This window comes from Emydura macquarii, unplaced genomic scaffold (assembly GCF_026122565.2).
Source record: "Emydura macquarii macquarii isolate MOO-44397 ecotype Brisbane River unplaced genomic scaffold, CSIRO-AGI_Emac_v2 contig_374, whole genome shotgun sequence".
Lineage (NCBI taxonomy): Eukaryota > Metazoa > Chordata > Testudines > Chelidae > Emydura > Emydura macquarii.
The window spans coordinates 13,776,628-13,796,857 of NW_027130511.1; the positions used below are offsets into that span (position 1 = coordinate 13,776,628).

General features: G+C 40.5%; 1 protein-coding gene across 3 annotated transcripts in view; it reads right to left on the minus strand.

Annotated features, from left to right (window-relative positions):
• The window catches only part of NUBPL (NUBP iron-sulfur cluster assembly factor, mitochondrial), a 143,559-nt gene that overhangs the window by 115,842 nt on the left and 7,487 nt on the right, over positions 1-20,230 (minus strand). The gene's annotated exons all lie outside the window — the stretch shown is intronic.

Sequence of the window (20,230 nt, forward strand, 5' to 3'; positions counted from 1 at the left end):
TCATGAACTCCCTCCTCTGTGTGTACACACACACACACACACACACACACACACACACACACACACACACACACACACACACACACACACACACACACACACACACACACACACACACACACACACACACACACACACTCTGCCTCATTATACCTAAATTTGGCTCTTTCTATATTAACAAACTGGTAGTGGACAAAGACATTATTAAATTAAATTGACAACTTTGTAATGAAATGAAAGGTAAAAATATATTTATAGGACCAGAATCCCTGTCTTCGATTTCCATGTGACAGTTAAAAGAAAATTCAGACTGATGAAGCCAACCGCAGCTCTTATACATGATCCAGATTTATTACAAAAGGATGCCTAAGCTGTTCTCATTTTGAATTGCTGCCACTGACAAGACAAATAAAAGTATGGGATTATTCAAACATGCAGATAGGAAATTATTTAGACATTGAACTTTACATTCAAAATTATAACTACTGTTTCCAGGCTCACAACAAAGATAATTTCAAGAATTGTTACATAAATTTTAATTTTAGCAAAAAAAATCTGCTATTAGCACTGACAGCCAAAACACACTGCAGGTTACAGGATCTTGCAAACTATCGAGTGAAGAACAAGTCTCATAAGTTCTTAAGCACCTTCAACGTCAATGAAAGTTGATAGCATTCAACACGTAGTAGAATTAGGACCTCAGTAAGGAAACAAAATCCAGGCCTGTTTCAAAGTCTACTGAAGTCAGTGGGAGCTTTTCAATTGACTTCAGTTCACTTTGAATTAGGGTGTTAATGGTCATGCATTAAATAATGTACTTTTTTATTTTGAATGAAGTCTTAATAATGAGACCTCACCACTGTTGCATTCTGCTATTATATCAGTGATAAAGAAGTAGGGTGAGACAGTTGAGCTCTTGGAAATAATTATCATGTTTGTGGCTTCAAGTGTAGAGTGACTTCTACTGAATATCTTAGAATTAAATACAGAAGTGTCTCTAGCCTTGAACAATATTTCCAAATGTGAAATGATATTCATAATGTCATTCAGGTTACTATGAATTTTATAATAGCACAAAACAGCTTCCATTAATCACGTTTCCCAAGTCAAGACGTATTAAAAATTTTCAGAAAAAAAAATGTATTTTAATCAAAATTATAAATATTTAGTTCACTATTTGTTAAATGATTCTGAATTATATGTATATATTTTTAAATTTTAAATTTTTGACCAGGCAGGATTTAATTCATAAAAATTTGTGCAACTGAAGTTTTGTCACTTTATTTAACACTATTTTATTATTAAGTTATCAGTCAAGAGAATTAATTTGAGATTTTACATTGTTATAATGGAATTCAGAAAGACAGCAATAATAGTTAAACAATTTTTTTAAAAGGTTTCATCTTTGCAGCATGTAACCCTAAAGCACAAAAAAGTGATGAAGAGTGAAAACTTATTGCTATAAATCATGGTTGTTATCTTTAAATAAAAAGTAACTCCATCAATTGTCACCATAAACTCAACGTAGTATATGGCTAAATTCTGTTCTCTGTTCTTGAATATGTTTTTTTAATCTGAAGACTGGCAGACAGGACAGTGTATGTAATCACATAGATGAAAGCTTAAGATCTCATTTAGTTTTTTTTACTTGTTTCTTTATAATTCATAACATCCAGTGAAAGCTATACAAAATACTGTTGTTACTCTGACACATTATACTGTTTCATGCCTAATGTATGAAAGCTGCAATTTAAAAGATTGGAAAAGACCCTTTTTTATGTTAGATTTCAAAGGCACCAACAACAGTTTTTGTGCTTCTTTGTTCTTTGACAAAATGCATATTTTAAAAGATTATAAAGATTCCTGACTCAGTCCTTTTATCCGTGTCAGCAGCTAATAGAACCCATCAAAACATCATTTTAGGGCTGTGCCACCTAATTACTTCTGAAATCAAAGTAAATATTCGCAGCAGAACCTACCTACTGCTTTAAAACTGATTGACATTATTACACCCCACACTTCTTTTTGTGGATTTTTTGCAACAAGTCCCATGAACATCCAGTGAGGTAATGGAATAAGATCTGGGAGCTCCTTGCTACAATTTTGACATCAGACTGAGGGAAGTGTTGGTTTAAGTTAATTTCACTGCCACTGACTGAGTTCATGCCCTCTTTGCATACTGCCAAACCATCCCTACCAGAAATGATTTCCTCCAGGGATTAAAAAATACTTATGAGCATCAAATATTGTGCCTATGGAGCACAACAGATTACATTAAGTCCCAGATGTGTAAAATATATGAGTGTTCTGGGGATGATACCTTTGTATCTCATGATCTTCACACCCCAAAACATTTAAATATCATTTAATATTACAAATCTGATCATTAGACAGAGTATACAGTGCTCATTTAGCATATTTCCTCAATAAATCAATTTAATATATTTGTTTGCCAAGCCTCTTTCCAGATTAAAATGAAGTGTTTTTGTAACAACAGGGGGAAAAAAACAATAGATTCTCCAGTTGCTTAACCGCTTTTTTCTGTAAGCACAGAAACCTCTGGTATATGAGGTTTGTCACACGCTTATAGAAAACGGTCTCTTGAGAACCCCTTGCTAAAACATTGGCAGAACATCACTGTAAACATCATAGTGTAGGCTTTGCTTCACCGAGCCATTCAATTCCATATGCTCAGAGGGCTCACATCTCCCCAAGGCAGCAGCTTGCACAGAAAAGGTTGGCCTCAGAGAGTGAGGTTTTTATTTTTTCCTCCAACCCTTCATTTTGGGCAGCCAAATATCCCTGGTGTACTAATATCAATCCTTTATTCTATTTTAATTACACTGGCTGAACTCCACTGCAGCTACCAAAGAATCTTCTAAGATTGGCCCAGGCTGCAGCATCTCTTCCAGCCTTTTCACAATGCTCTAAATCCCCATGGACCCAAGATAAGACATCTTACGGGTACACCAGGATACCTCCCTTATATCACATTGCTTTATCAAAGCTATTCATCCAGTCCAATTCACACACTGACCAGTATGTAATGCAGGTATATATTAAATCTGTATTTAAATATTTAAAAAGAAAAGGTAATTTAAGGAATTAGAATAAACTTTTTTAAAACAGGTGCTTTTCAAAGTAAAACTACTACTTTAACCAATGCTTTTCTTGGAGAAATATAAATATGTAGACGTCTTAATAAAAACACCTATAGATTAGGAAACAAACTTGGTCTCTCACTTGTGGGTCAGCAGGAACTGCAATAGTTGCTGATCCGCACAAAAACTGTAACTCCTTTACCCTTCTCATCATTGTCAAAACTTCGAGTACCTATAATTAAAATCTCCCAGTCAATGTACACGGTTTCGTCTAAATTTACAGAAGTACACTAGTATTATTAACATGAATAGCAGTTAAAAATCTCCTTACTCTCTCTATAAGCAAAAATAATCTATCAATGTACAGAGAACAAGGCATTGTGGTTAGCAATGCTGCAGACCCTGGGGGAAGAAGGGGAGAAATGGGGCATAAACTTTTCTTCACATAATAACTATTCAGCCACTCAAGTGGTATTAGTTAAAAATCTATATTACTCCTGTGTTTATAATAAAACTCATTTATTTCCAACTGACTCATTATTGACTCTGGGGGGATCACTAACCTGTCGGAACATGGCGTCACGAACAGGATCCCCTAGTGGCAATAATTATGTTTGCCCGTGGAAAAATGTCACGGAGGAGGCTAATGAGGAACAGCAATTTAAACACCTCCAGTTTCACCTCCTTACCAGTAAAGACCAAGGACACACCCTTGAGTGGGTGTGTTCTATTGGTAGGGGGCAAGCTTGCAGGTCTTATATAGTCCCCTTAACAGTATGGGACGCCGGGTGCTTAATGTCTTCTCACCCGTTGCTACGGGCAACGCCCGCTGACAGCAGCCTCCAGCCCAAACGCTCCTCCGTGGGTGAGAGAGCTGCAGACTCTGACCCCGAAAAACTAGGGGCACACTGTTCCAAAGTGTTAAAAACTTGCGGGGGCAGCCCATCCCAATTGGACCCGAGCCCCCGGGTCTATCCCGGATCCCCTGGGCACTCCCTCCTGGTCCAGTTAACCGCGGCCATGGAGGACACTAAAACAGCTAAAAAGCTGAGACCAGACGTTTATAAGCCCGAGGACGTAGTCTCAGTACTACATCAAACCTTAACGCGCACATTGGACAAATTAACTGTAGTCCACGGGGCCCTTGTGACTGCGGTCCGCCAAACTGCCCCATCTACCAACGGGTCTCCACCCACCTCTACTGGCACCGTGGAGGTGGACCCGATTAACCCCACACACCCCCCACCAGAGATGGCACTGAGTAACCCCATATCGGATTCCACTAAGCCCCCACCCTATGAGGAACCATCATTATACCCCCAGTTTAAAGGGTCCCCATCACCCGTAGTACCCTCATTGTACCCACCCCTCCCGGAGAAACCTCACCCATCTGCCCCAATGCCTATGGTTGAGGCATTACCAGTAGTGGTCACACGAAGTAAAATAGATGCCCAAGGGAATACCACCCAGGTTACTGAGGCGCATACCCGGACCACACCTAAATTAAAAGAATTCATGCGTAATACGGGCTGCGGACCGGACGAACCGCCGCTGGTTTGGTTGGGACGCCTCATCTTGGAAAACGGGCAGGATTGGGTCACTCAGCAAGAGGCGACGGCCATAGCTCGTACGGCCAATTGGGCCCGGGGGCTCTCAGGACACGGCGTCACCGCTAACACTGTCTGGGCGTTAACCACCCTAGCCGTTGCATTCCTCCACATCTATATGATGGTCAGAGGCGTTCACATCCCAACAGGAAGCATAAACCCCCCCCCAAGATTTAATCTGTGCCCTGCCCGGGGGCATCCAAACCGTGTATTTCTAAGTTGTATTTCAGGTACTGGACACCTCAAATCTGGCTACCCAAGTTCCACGACAACATCCTCCATGAACCTGGGAAGAGGCTGTCGTTCGTCGAGGGGTTCTCACGAGTGGAAACCTTCTCACCGTTTTGCTGACTCTACTGAACAAAATCATCTCATGCTCCAGCCAATGTTACAGAAAGACTGTTGCCTACCCTTAAAGAACTTAATGCCTCATCTTGCCGGACGTTACTGTCCCCGCCTTAAATCAGGCTGAAATAATCGGTCACATGTCATCAACGACCTTATCTCCTTGTCTACTAACACCCGCGAGAATCGCGAATGATGGAACTGGTGGCAAACCAGCCTCACCTCATTGGGGTTTAGAGCATCTACTATTAAGCATTGATTGTTAATTGTGTTATTTTATTGTTTTGTTATTGAAATTGCCCTTGTTAAGCATATTCTCTTAAAATTTTTATGTTGTATTTGTTTCTCCAGTATAGGTTAAGAAAACCCCCCTTCAGGTCTAGGAGGAACCACAGTACTATATTCTGTTTAGTGATAACCTGATGCCGCTTTGGCACCCCGGATTGCTCCGCGCTCGGCAATCCCCTACCTATCCCCCCCTTTTTTTGTCCCTTCCTTCTCCCTCCCTCTCATTGCCCTAGGGGGTCTGTGGGACCGCTGGGCGCTTGGGTTGGCCACGGGGGCATGTTGCTGCTCAATTCCTGCAGATGGCCACCCCTTACCCCCCCCCCATCCATTCGGGCTAACAGTCAACCCACGACCTGACCTTATTAGGGCAGCCTGCCAAAGGATCGGCTCCCACGTCATACATGGGAAATGAAACTGACCATGGGAAATGAAACTTACCAGCAACCAGGAAACTGAATTAACTGCAAGTGTCCCCCGGCCAATCCGGTGCTGGCACATAGCCCATAGTTTATAAAAAGGGGTCTTTCCCAAGCCCCCGCTGAGAGCCTCATCGCAACCAGCCTGATCATCTGGTCTCAGACTCTCCCCGCTCCGTGTCTTCTACCCCCCCCCCCCCCCCCGAGCGTGAAACGTGTTTTGCCGGCCGTATCGAAATTGAATAATGCTGTGGATATCAGCCTGTGTTCTCCTACGTCTGTGTGGTGGTGAGGAGTTAACTATCAGTCTGTGTTTTACAGTTATGTTGTCTGTTTAACTGCCTGTTTGTGTCTTGCAGTTAACTGTCTGTGTGAAATCTCTGTGTGTCTGTGTAAAATCCTTCTGTCTTGCAGGTAACTGGCTGTGTGAAATCTCTGTGTGTCTGTGTAAAAGCATTCTGTTTTGTAGTTAACTGTCTCTGCCTCTGTGCTTTGTAGTTAACCATCTGTGTAACCCCTTTCTGTTTCCTACAAGCAACTAATTGTCTGTATAGCATAGTGGTAAGTGTCCCTGTCTGCTATGTGGGAGACCAAGGTTTGATTCCCGGTCAGGGAACCACTATCTGTTTAATATTAGTTTAGGTCTTTATAGTTAGTTGCCTGTTTAATACTTTCTTATATCAGTTTATGTTTTGTGCTTAATTGTTTTTATGTCCTTTTATATTAGTCTATATTTTATAGTTAATTGTTTGTTTAGATAAGTATAACTAGTTAAAAATCTATATTTCTAATCTCCTGTGTTTATAATAAAACTCATTTATTTCCAACTGACTCATTATTGACTCTGGGGGATCACTAACCTGTCGGAACAGTATTATTTGCTAAACCTTCCAACAGCTGATTTTGGCAGAATCATGAAAACACAATTTCTCTTGACACATGAGACTCTTCCTTCACCCATATCCTGAAGTGCTTCTCATGTATGGACTATCAAAAATAAACTTTTATAGATCAGAAACATTTAAAAAGTATTTTGTAAATTATTAATTAATATGTAAAATCCAAATACTTCAGGATTTCTTGTCTTATTAGGAGTGTGTGATGGGGCACTGGCCCAACACTGGCAGAGAAGGGGTTAAAAGCAGCCTAGTGAGGCTACACAGAGGGCAGCCAATCAGGGAGAGGCTGAACAGAGCAGCCAGTCAGGGCCCAGAGGGTTCAAATAAAGGGGAGCTGCAGGGTAGAGCAAGTCAGTTGCTGCAGGGAGCCCAAGGGAAGAGGCCTAGGTTCCTAGAGGGATGCAGGAAGGTAGCACCTCGGAGAGGGCAGCTGCTAGCAGGAACTGGGGGAACTAAAGATAGCTCCTAGCTGGCTGCTGGACTTGCAGGCTCAAGGTGCTGAGAAGAGGACAAAGAAGGTACTGGGGCTGCAAGGAAGTTGCCCAGGGAATTGAAGAAGCACTGGTGGAGACGTTAAGGAGAGGCAGCAGGAGGCTACTAGCTACAGGGTCCCTGGGTCAGGACCTGGGGTAGTGGTCAGGCCCAATCCCCCCACCCCTTGACACTGGAGAAGTGGTTGGATTATAGGACTGGAAGATACTTATCCCCTCTCCCCTGGAAGGGGAAAAACACGGATGGTGACACTATCAGAGGGCTGAGTCATGAAGAGGATTGGATTGAGGCGGGTTTGCAGGTGGTGACAATGGGAGACACACCACCAGGAGGGGCTGTGCTGGCTGAGTGAGCTAATCCCCAAGATGGCCTGTAGGCAGCGCTGCTGTGATGAGTGAACTCCGTCACAGAATGTTATCTCAAGATATCTTGAACTGACTGAACCTCTTTACATGTTCAGTTTTAATTTTACATGTTCAGAAATCAACTCTGACATCTTCCCATTCCTAATCCACTTTTAATGGATGTGAAGCAATTTGATGTATGCTTTCAGTGGAAAAATGCTTTCTATTATAAAAAATGTGGGTACAAGGTCTCATACTTTAGAAAGTACATTAAGTTCATGACCTGGCTTTTACAGGACTCTCAAGCATGGAAACCAATAATGGTATACTGAAACAAGTACACATTAAATTATTTTATGACTATTTCACCAGCAACAGATTGAAGGATAGGACCCATAATATGCTTACAGTAGACTCATTTCTCTCACTAAAAAAAAAAAAAGGCACGCCTCCAAAAACCACATATCCTGGTTATTTCAGATACCAGTATTTAAATAAATACAAAATGTCTCCCTCAGAAGCCAATAACTTTCTACTAGGTTCCTCAGAGACAAGCTACATCACATTCATTTCCATTGTATGAGACTGAGGTCACTGCTGTCACAAGACTATTTGCCTAGCTCTAACACATTCAATGCATTTTGGGATAATTTTCAAATAAATTGTCACTGTCCTCGTTTCTCTAATAATTTGCCCATTTTATAGAGCTGGGCAAACAATATGAAAATATATCAAATATATACAAAAGTAGTGACTTTTTTCCTAATAAAGTATTATTTTGTATATATATTACTCATTCAGCTCTACACAGGACTAACTTCACTACCAGGAGTTAGATTATGAACAATTTCTCTTCCCCCCTCCCCCCCCCAAAAAAAACAGGTATTTTTTCTTTAATCAAAGAGTACACAAGCTTTGAAAGAAAACAAAACAAAAAACCTCACAAGAATTAGCTCTAATCACATTGAATTTATATAATATATAAATTTAGTATTCAAAGTTTTTCCCTTTTTGTTTTTCCATTCTACATTGTCTGCAATACTGTTTTAATAGCTAGAATAAACTTTTCTACTACTACTGTTGCTGTTCTTCTCCATTTGGCTAATCATTAACTTTTCCCCATTTCTCCTGCATTATGAGGCAACGTGTTTATGTTTATCATTTCACTGTGTGATAATGAAGATAAAACAATTGTTTAAGATGGGTATGTTATCTGGAGCTCCTTCTACTGGTTGCCTGCTTCTGTAACAACAACACAAAATATTTCAAGTCCTTACATTAAAAATGCTTTTGTGTTTCTTTGCAGCCAAAGGATTTGCTTTGAAAACCAAAGTCTATTCCCTAAAAATGACAAATTTAAAGTAGTTCAAATTTTGGTCCCAACCCTTTATATGGAGCAGGTTAGAATATGTAAAATCAAATACTTTCCATTATGTAACCCAACTAGTACAGACAAAAGCCATTTGCTTAGACTTGCACACTAATTTGTTCCATACGGTTTTACCCCTGCTCCTCTGCCCCTCACACCATAAAAATGGTTTCACCATTTACTTAAGGAACGTAAATCTTCTTGGGAAGAAACGGAGATTCTAAAGAAGGCTGACTAGAGAGCTTGCCTCATAGTGACAGGATAAGCATACAGTCTCCCAACTGGATTTGTGCCATCCTTAGTCATGCACAGCTGGTGTTTGCTCACTAAAATACTCTGTTCATAAACAAGCAATCTCAATCCTATTATTGCTGGCATCTATTAATTCAAGTTGTTATAATAAATTGTCTCTGGCCACGTAGCTTTCATAAATAGTCATTCCAGTCGGAATACGAATCAGCTGGCATAAAAAACAAAAATTCTTTGCAGTGCTCCTAGAGTAACTGCTGCTACATCAAAGAAACTAGAAGAATCGGCTGTCAAAACTAAGCAACCAATTAAAAAAAAGGACACAAGGGTAAAACTTAAGTTACTTCCCAAAACAAAAACAAAACAAAACAAAACGATAGATTTATATATCTCAGTACAGCCACAAGAGCTTGCACAATTCTTAGCACTAATTAACCAATTCATCTATAACACTAACAGGTAACTCACGGGTGCTACAAGTCTGATGAGCCAGCACTGAATCAAAGGCTACATTCCTAGCCTTGCATAAAAAAATACTTTATACTGGACATGGTTTTTTCATTAGTTCTGTTTCAATTAAATTGTTTTCTCTATTATAGTCAAGAGTGGATGTCTGGGGGTTGTTTAAAAGGTAGCACCTCTGCATAGCATATAGCCACACCGGCAGGGTGGTTTGCTTGCAGTTTGTCCTGGCAACTCACTCAACTCTCATCAGTGGTCCAAGTAGCTGTCTGTGCACCACAGTGCCACACCTTGGGAGCCTGCCTTGGCATGAATGCTAAACCTAGTGAGGATAGCTAATACTGATAACTACCAGTGAAAAGGCGTATCTGGCCCACCAAGTGAACAAAAATCTCCATTGGTGAAGCCAGCAAAACAACTTCCAAAATATAACAAAGGCAGAAACAGTGTGGTAGCAAGCCAGTGGATAGCTTACAGCAATGCTGAAGATGGATTATGATACAATGATCAACCAGAAAGCCAAAAAGTCATAGTCAAATACTTGGCAAATATTAGACCACAGAAACCAAACAAAAAATGGAAGGAGAAACAAACGCATGCCAGCTTGGTCATCATCCAGACAAATAAGGGTTACCATTCTCATCACTCAGAAACCAATAGGGGGTGAAAAGAATGTGACCAGAACAAACACAACACACAGAACAGGGAATTATGTGATGAACTTGAAGAATAAGGCACTTATGGGAACATGGACCATAAGAACTTTATACCATGCTGGAGTAATGATCTACTAATAGAAAAGATGGTTGGAAACCACTGGATATGCGAAATGAGATGGGAAGGCAAAGGACAATTTTATCACAATGAACACAAAACACTGACATCAAGAAGAGATGATGGTGGATTCCAGGATGCAGTTGCATGCGTACTAAAGCCAAAAGCAAGTCAGGCTCTTATGACATTTAACCTGATAGCGCCTCATACACTGAAAGCATAGACAGGAAGTGTAATGGAGATGGCAGGTTTCAATGAAAAAGTAGGATTGGACTGGAATTCCCGGGCACGAGCAATAGACAGATTTGGACTCAGTGAAGAAAACAGAAGAGAAAAAAGGTTGTTTCTTATGTAGAAATTTAGTGGCCTGATGATAATGAACAGGCTATTTCAACAAAGAAAGCTGCAGAGAAATGGATTGGATATCACCTGATGGGCAAAGAAAGAGCATGACAGACTTTGTACCTATGAATCGCAGATAGAAATCAAGTGTGTTGCCATGAAGATCATTTATGGTTAATATCAGATCAGATAATAAATTAGTGTTGGCATCAATGATCATTGAGGCTGAGAACAGCCTAAAAAGTACCAAGAATGAAGATCTATGACATGGACAAATTGAAAGAGCCAGACATCATAAAAAAAAAATACAAAAAAAGCCATGTGGAAAAACATCATGTCTCTGGCTGAAAGAAAAAATAAACATTGAAGAGACATGGAAAAGTGTAAAAAATGGGATTATGAGAGCATCTGAATAAGTGTTGGGCCAAAACAAAGAAACCAAGGTAAACACATAAAATGCTGAAGTTGAGTGTTAAGTGTAGGAAGCTGAAGGAGAGTAAGAAGGAAGACAGTAGTCTACGAGTTGAGTACAATAAGTTGACCAAAGAGATAAAATAGAAAGTGAAGAGAGGCAGAAACAACTGGATAAGCAAATAAACAATGTAAAGAAGCAGAAAAATACACAAAGAGAAAGATAAGAGAACTGAGTCAGACATACGAGTTGAAGATGGCAGTGAAAGAAAAGCGCAATTAAATAATTGAGGATGAACAAGCAAAGAATAAGCAATGAAAAGAATATTTTGAAGAGCTATGCATTGTGCAGAACACAATAGATTATATGGTCTTGGAGAAGCTTCCCTGAACAAATGAACGAGAGAGCAGGTGCCAGAATTCTTAGAAAAAAGTAGTAAAGTTCTTGATAGAAAGTCTAAAAAAGAAAAAGGTGCTGTAAAATGACAACATAACCACAGAGCTGCTGCAAGCAGGTGAGAGAAACACAACAAAGGCAATGCACAAGTTATTCAATAAGATTTACAAACAAAAGCATGTGCTAAGCTAATGGGGAAAAGCAATAATAGTACAGATCTTTAAAAAAAAAAAAAAAAAAAGAGAAGAGTGAGTGCAAGAACTAGAGAACAAGCTTATTGGGAGTGCCAGGAGAAGCATTCACCAAGACATTGCAGACGTGAATGATGCCATACATAGAAGCAGTGCCGCAGAGGAATAGGCTGGATTTAGACCAGCACAAAGTACAATACCTCAGCAATGTATGACGACAGATATCAAAGGAGTACTCAGAACACAATCAAACCTGCTACAACAACATTATAGACTTCAAAGGGCCTTTTGATACCATTTGGCAGACAGTGTTATATTAAGTTGTTAGTAAGTTAAGAGGTGTAATATGCCTCCAGTCTTGGTCATATGATGAAGAACCCAAGGGAGAAGGAAAACAAAAGGACAGATACTGCTAGGCTGCCTGAGACAAGAATGCGATGCTACAGAGCATACATATTCATCTACAAGGATTACAGAGAACACACAAAGTCGGCAGAAGGCAGAAAATTTGGACTGAAGATCAGCATGGAGAAAACAAAAATTATGGCAACTGGAAGACAAAGAGGAGAAGGTAAAGATCAAAGTTGGAAACCAAGAACTAGAACAAGTGGAAAAATGTGTATATCTCCAAGAACTGATACTGAAGAATATGAACTGTGAAGATGACATATAAAGAAAAATCAGACTAGCCACTACAGCATTCGGAAAATTCTGGAAGATCTGAAAGGCTAACGACATTTCAATAGAAATGACTATCTGCATATAAGAGACAACTGTTGTGCCAATACTACTGTAGGAGTCAGAAAGCAGATGAACAAAAGATACTGACTGCCAAAACGACCTAGCTGAGGAGAATACCAAGAGTTTCAAGGCTGCAGAAAATAAAATATGAAGTGATAAGACAACGGCTTGGGCCAGACATAACACGGTTACAGAAGGTTCAAAAAAAGAAGATTGTGATGGTCTGGACTTGTGTCAAGAATGGACCTGGAAAGAAAAATCATACATAGTGATACATACCAAAATGCAAGGAACTAGAAATAGAGGAAAATCAAGGATATGTTGGATAGACACGGGGAAGAATGACACAGAACTAAAAGGTTTAAAGATGAACAAAGCCATGAAGCTGGTACAAGACAGAAAGCAGCAAAAGGTATTACTCCATTTTAAGGCAGGCCCTTATATGCATCAAAGAGGCCAATTTATGAATGTCAATATGGGTTGCACTGGAAAAGTTCATGATGCCCGGGTTTTTGCCTGATCACAAATCTACATTCACAGACAGGCTGGGACGCTAGTCCCATCAAATGACATGGTCATAAATGGAGTTACTGACCCCACTGTTATTCTGGGGAGACCCCGCATACCTCCTTTAGCGTTGGCTTATGAAACTATACTCTGATTTCAGAGGCCCTGGCAAAATATGATTTAATTACACTCAGCAGGTGCAGAATGGTTGTTGAATGTGCTTTTGGCAGATTGAATCCCATTGGAGATGTTTACAGACCCATTTGGACGCCAGTGTCATCAGTGCTGTCTGTATTACTGTGGCTTGCTGTGCTCTTCACAATCTTTGTGAAGCCAGAACTGAGCCATTTCCCTCTGAATGAACATATGGTAGTGAGGGGTCGCTGAATCAGTACTTTCTGCCAGAAAGTACACCTATCACAGCTGGAGCTGGGTGCATCTGGGCAACAGAAGTCAGGGATGCTTTGTGTTTCCACACTACGGACTTGCATGGTCAATGGAAAAGGGGGGAATAGTACCTCTATGGATGTGATGGGGGGGGGGCATGGGAGCTCATTGATTGTGGAGAGGGAAAGGGTGTTTGGGGAGGAGTATGGAATTTTAGAGCCAGTGCAATGTACTTATGAATGACATGAAATGAGGGAGAAGGGATAGTCACAGTATAGAATCATAGGGTTAAAAGGAACCACAAGCATCATCTAGTCTAACCTCATGCCAAGATGCAAAATTTATTGTGTCTAAACCATCCAAGATAGAGGCTACCCAGCCTCCTTTTGAAAACCTCCAGTGAAGGAACTTCCACAACCTAGACAGTCTGTTCTATTGTCCTACTGTTTTTACAGTTAAGAAGTTTTTCCTGAGGTTTAATCTAAATCTGTATGGATTGATGTAAGGAAGTTATTGAAGTATGAATTGCTATAGATAACTACATTGAGTTTACTCTTTCTATACTAATTTCGAATTGTCCCCATATCATGTGTTTACCTTTATTGTTTTGAATACATGTTGTATTCCCATGTGAAGTGACAGAAGTAAACTTTCTTGAGGAAATAAACTTTATTTATAGACATGTATTAGAAAAGTACAACGTTCACTCATTGCCATGCAGGCCAGCTGCCATTACCACACCAAAACTGCACTAACAACAGAAAAAAAATGTAAACAAAGTGCAGGAACAAATGCAAACAGTGAAACCACATACAAGACAGAAAACCCTGAACATGGCATGTCCTCTGGCCACCTGTTCTCCTTTGCCGCCTTTGCCTGTTTGCCATGCACATGGTGCTGTGGGAGAGGGATGGAGGCATCCACAGTGAAGGGGGTCAATATGGAGGGCTGCATGAGGGAAGCAGGGGGACCAATTACATGGGCCATCCAGTCAGGGAGTCTTCCAAGCTGCTTCTGGACTGTGCTACATGGTAGCATGCTGGGGACGCAGGCCATGATGTGGCTGGTGCAGCAGAAGCCTCTATCCTTGCAGACATTCACTCAAACAGCTTTTTCTGCTGAGGTCTGTGTTCCTCCTTAGCCACCATTCCTGTTCTAGGAACTGCCAAGCACTTCTTCCTGCACCGAAATCCTGTCCTGAAGCTGTGCAACCAGCCAGAGAATTTCCTCTTGCCTTGCGGCACGCCTTTCCTCTCACCAGAAGGCTCTCTGTCTTTGGTACTGGACCTGCTTGATAGTCCATTCCAGAACTTCAACTGTGAGTTCATCAAAGAAACACTTCCTCTTTAAATGGTACATGAAGGTACATTGGTCCAGGCTTCTGCTGCAGTGTGCGTGAACTGTGGCGATACTGCAGTCAGCAGAGATTGAGGGGTCTGGAACAGGACATGACACAGAGGGTTATTGTCTTAAATAGCTCACTGCAGAAACACAGAAAAAATCCTCATGAAAAGATATATTTAAGTTCAGTTTGTAAAAGTATCGTGAAAAGGATGCTTCAGAGCACAGAAGCCCTCTGGACACAGCTTGGTTAATCACAGCAAAAGAATTCCAGGAACAAGTTAAAAATACAAAGCTGCTTTTTTTAATTTTAGAAAATTGCAAAACTACTTGGGCTTTTTGGGGGAAGTGGGGAAATGCCATCAGAAAAAGCTTTTGTAGAACAGCCACTATGATTTCAAGCATACCACATTTTGGAGGTCCTAACAGTTCTTATGGTGCCCAACTGGCAAAAGGAGATGTTACTCCAAGCTGCTGCTGGGAAACCTGCAATTTATGCAACAGTAGTATTCAAAGATATAGTGACTGAACAGCACATCTCTGACTGGTGTGGGCTTGTCAGCTCTCAAGGTAGCCCTGGAAAATATGCCCTTCCCTGAACTGTGACTACATATGTGGAGTCCCTGCTTCTAGAAAAGTTTGTAGATAACAGAACACAGGATTGGGTCAGAATTCATGAGGGAATCAACAGGATGCTGAGTTAGCTTCTGTATGACTTATCCTGGTATGACTGCATGCAAAAAACCAGAAATTCACGGCCTTCTTCCTCTCCCCTCCAGCACTTTACTGGTCAAAATTTTGAAACACAGTTATATTTGGGCCAAATATTTTTGTCACCTGTGGACTGCATGGACTACCTCTAACTGAAATGGACTAATTTGTGAATGAAACTTTTTCCTCACTCACACACCACTGTTTCCAGACAGCTTGAATGACCATAGAATGGTTACAGAGCAGCATAATTACAGGCATGGCAATGTAAGGTTATTTTTAAGATACAGGCATGGCCCCAGCAAAAATCTGTGCCTTTCCAGTAAAAATATGCTTTGAAAGTGTTCTTTATTCTTTGCATGTCCTGGTCACCTGTGATGTAATGGAGGTGGGACGGGAGGAGCCATGCCACTAGCATACAATCCGCCATTAGAAGATAAACACCACTAGCTGGGGCTTTTCATAACTTTTGCGTTGGTTCATACACTAGAAATTCCTCATCACTATATTAACAAACATTAAAACGGAGCCAGAAACTTGCCTGCCTTAGGGGCTGCTTCTGTCCCATCTGTATCTGCTGCAGGCTCCACAGCAGGCTGTTCCTCAGGGAATGCTGCAGTTCCTCTGAAGATGAACCCGAGCATGCTGCTGCTGCTCCAAAGACAGCTCTGGAACTGGTTTCAGCAACAAAGTGACTTCATTGTCCCCTCCCCAGTGCCTGCTGTTGGCTCCCATCAGACCTCATGCTGGATTCTGGGGCCAACATGGCACCATCCCAGTTGACCCAGTCATCATGCATCACAGTGGGTTCCATGCTAGGTGCAGGGCCCAGCACTGGTCAAACTCTTCGTAAAATGGGCATAACTTTCAGCAAGTTGCCCAAAGTGCGGTTCTGGTCTTCCAGTACTCACTCTTCAGTTGCTTAATTTGCTCCCCACACTTGTCACTGGTCTGGTAAATTTGCAAACCTACGAGCTTCTTCACTACTTGCTAGTATACTGAAGTACACAATTTTCCTGGCCTTGCACCAGAGATTTACCAAAACCAGGCAGTGCTCCCGTGACCATGAAGCATCATGCTTTGCAAAACACTTGTTCTGTTCCGTCTCCACTGCAAACAAAGAAGCCTCTCTGCTAGTGTGTTTGCAGTTCAGTGGTCAGAAGACATTGGAAGGATAACGTTGACTTACTGAGCTTCTGCAGTACACCAAGGGTGGTTGCATCTGTTTTCAATAGAGTACATTCAAGATTCTTGAGATAGAGAGAACAAAGAAGTTGGTCCACAGGATTGTGAGATACTTACTGCAGGATTCCCAGGACCTGAGTCAAGTGGGGCTGTGTCTATATTGCAAAGCAATAGGACTCAAACCCTGAAACACCACACAGTCCTGGGACCCTGGGTCCAAACCCTAGGTTAGCATGATTTGTGTGTGGACGGAAGGGGAATAGGCTTGCACCCAAGTCTGAGCCCTGGTCTACACTGCAATCTACATATACCTTGTGTGTCCTTGAAAAAGTCCCTGAAATTGTATCTAAATGTTTTGTATAACCACTTATTACCGTAACATCTGAGCACCTTCCACGTAAAATACATTGGCAATAGCAGAATTCCTAGTGGTTTCATGGAATCTCTAGGTCTTCTTTTTGGATTACAGAAAATTCTTGTTCGGGTAGATTTTTTTGGTGGCAATCTTTTTTTTTTTTTTTTTTTTGGGAGGAGTTGTTCTTAATTATTTAAAATCAGGACAGAGACCTGGTTATTCTTATTAATGATGTTTTAGTTAAACTGGAAAAAAACTTTAAAATAGGAAGGTTTTGCAGCATTTTCTAAAGGTGGTCAGAGTTTGGATTTGTCTAATTGCCTCTAGAAGTTTGTTCCACGGTTAGATCCCCTCATCTGAAAATCTTTTGTCTCCAGATCCCACATGCTTCATTCAGGCTTTGTGATTTACATCGCCTCAGAGAAGCACAATTGTCTTGGAAGTTCAGAGCAGAAGATACAGCCTGAAAAGTAGCTAGGATCCAATCCATCACTGGCTTTGAAGATTAGGATTTAGGCCTTAAACTGTCAATAGAAAAAGACTGATAGCCAGTGGAGGTACCAGAGCATAAGCTTAGTGTGATCCCCATCACCCAAACCATTTACATGACCCTCCCCCCCACTCTTGAAAAGCTTTCCTACCATTGCTACCACTAACCCAACTCCACCATTGGCAGCAATATAGCAAAACTGCTTTAGTATACTTCAGACTCCCATAGCTACCAGGGTATCTACTACGTTATCTAACATTGCTTAGAAAGTTGTAATCACTAGAAGAGCTGAACTGTTTGTAGAAAGGGTAGGAAATTTTTGGGGGAAAAAAAAGATTAGTCAAGACAAAGTCAGGGAGCCCAAAATTGCACCACTGAAATTAACAAGAACTTTACTATTGACTGCAGAGGGAGCAGGAATAGTCCTATGTCCTATACACCACACACAATCTGTAACACGCATATCATTTATTTATCTCAGAAGGTTGAGATAAAGAGTCAGGCAGATTAACGGCTGTGTGTTTGATTTTAACTTGCATTTCCTATTTGCTCATGAGCATTACTATTATGAATTATATTATTATAGCATCCAAATGGCCCCAATAAAGATCAGAGCCCCATTGGTTAGCAGCATATTAGGACCTAGTCACAGCCTTAATCACATTACTAGTCCCACTGAAATCACATGTAGAGCTGCAGGACTGAGCCCCAAGGTTGAACATTAATATATTTCTCAAAAGCAATAGGTGATCTCATATTTTAAAAGAGTATATTAATGCACAAGCATAAGTGAACACAGTTAAGGCTGGCTGTACAACCTTAACTTTCACATTTCCTAATTTTTAGTTAAATAATTGTGTAACTTTAATAATGCATTAACAGAATGTTGACATTTCAGGCTGGATTGTCAGCTGGTGCAAGTCATTGTAGCTCCACTGATTTCATTGGTGCCATCATGGTTTGCACCAGTTAAGAATCTGGGCCTTAATTGAGAGACACAACACTGACTTGTCAGGTCCCATGTCAGAGATCCTTCAGTTCATTAGAAATCTATGGAGCTGAGTGTGCTTAGCTCTATAGCTGATGTCTCTCTTTTAAAACATCTTTTCCCCCCCATAATTCCCACACACTTCAGAGAGCTTTGATAAATTTTTCTTTAATTGTTTTAGGTTATACTCTGCCATTAGTTGTGTGCTGCATTAGCAAAATTTTCAAACAGCCTACACAACTAAGATATAACACTAAAAAAATTAATCTAATAAAGAAGGGCAAAAACCAACTACCTATGTTTGCTTATCACCTTTAAAACTGCCACCAAGATCTTTTACTCTAAATATAAACTTATATAGTGCACAAATAGTACAGCAGTTAATTACGTGTACACACAGCACTAGATCCAATACTGCAAATCCTTAATTATATGTGAGTAAAGTTATTCACAGCTAGTTCCAATGGGACTACTCCCAGGAGCACACACCATGTTCAACATTGTTTGCATGACTAAGCCACATATTGTGAAGTGCTATATTACTGTTTTATAGTTAATTAGAAGGAACAAAGTTACAATAAAAATTATATGTTCTATTAATGTAAATTAACAGAATGACAATACACAAAATACGCTAATTTTGCTTTTCAATATGACAATTTCTTTGAATTCCAGTTACTTTAAAACACAGCATTAAATAACCAGTTAACATTGAGAATTTTTTCTTTAGCTATTAGGGCAAACAATACATATTTCCATTACAAATTTAAAGAAACAATAATCACTTACCAGTATACATCTACTGTTAGCCTAATTTAATTCATTTTATATATGCATGTATATTTGTTGCAACACACTCTTATACCAAGTGGGTAGCAGAATGTAAACTAACAAACTCCTACTTATTTTCCTTTTGCTTAACTTGTGCAATAAAAAGGAAAAAGAAAATATACTGCTGCATATAACATTTACACCCGGTCAGAACACTTAAATTTGAGTTCAAAGGGTCTTTTGTTTGCTACCATTTTGAATCAAGTACTTGTCCATTCTGACTGTTATTCTCTAGACTACAAGACACTAATTATGAAACATTTTCTAATTGGTGTTTGGATTTGGCCAAGTTGACTCCCATTAATGTCAGTCATGTGGTTAAATTCCCAGACACTGCTTAAAAATGTACTCCTAGATGTTTTTAATGTGAACATTAAAGCCACATCCATTAGTCTTAGATTTCTTTTTCCTCCTATGTTCTTCCTGATGCCAAGAATATGATCGATTATCAGCAAATCTGAACTTTTACCATGCTTCATAGTCTACATGGTAAATCCTTGTAGTGCACGCTCATCTAACAACTCAAGCTTTTTACATGACGCACAAAAGGACTTAGCTGCCTACCTGCTGCTTTAGGCACCTAAATCCCCGAATGAGGCCCCACTGGGATTCTCAAAACCCCTACTCAGCTGCCACCGAATCCTGTAGGCACCTAAACTCACTGGATGCCTAAGTTTTTGCAGTAAAAGTTCCTTAGGCAATTATGTTTCCGCCTCTGCACATGTGTACTGCAGCCCTATGCTAGGTGTTTGAACTCCTAAATCCCAGATCAATACATGGACTAGTTAAAAATAGGCATTCCTCTGCCTAACACACCTGCGGGGCCCAATCCAGTAAGAAGGCTCAGAACTTGCCTACCAGATCGGGACCCTATAGGTGAGCTTACACAAAATGGCAATGATGGAGGAGGAAATGGAAGGAGGAGGACCCCCTCTTTCATAAAGTTTTAGCCCAGTGGTTAGGGTACTCACCTAGGATGAGTGAAACCCCCAGTTCAAGTCTACCAT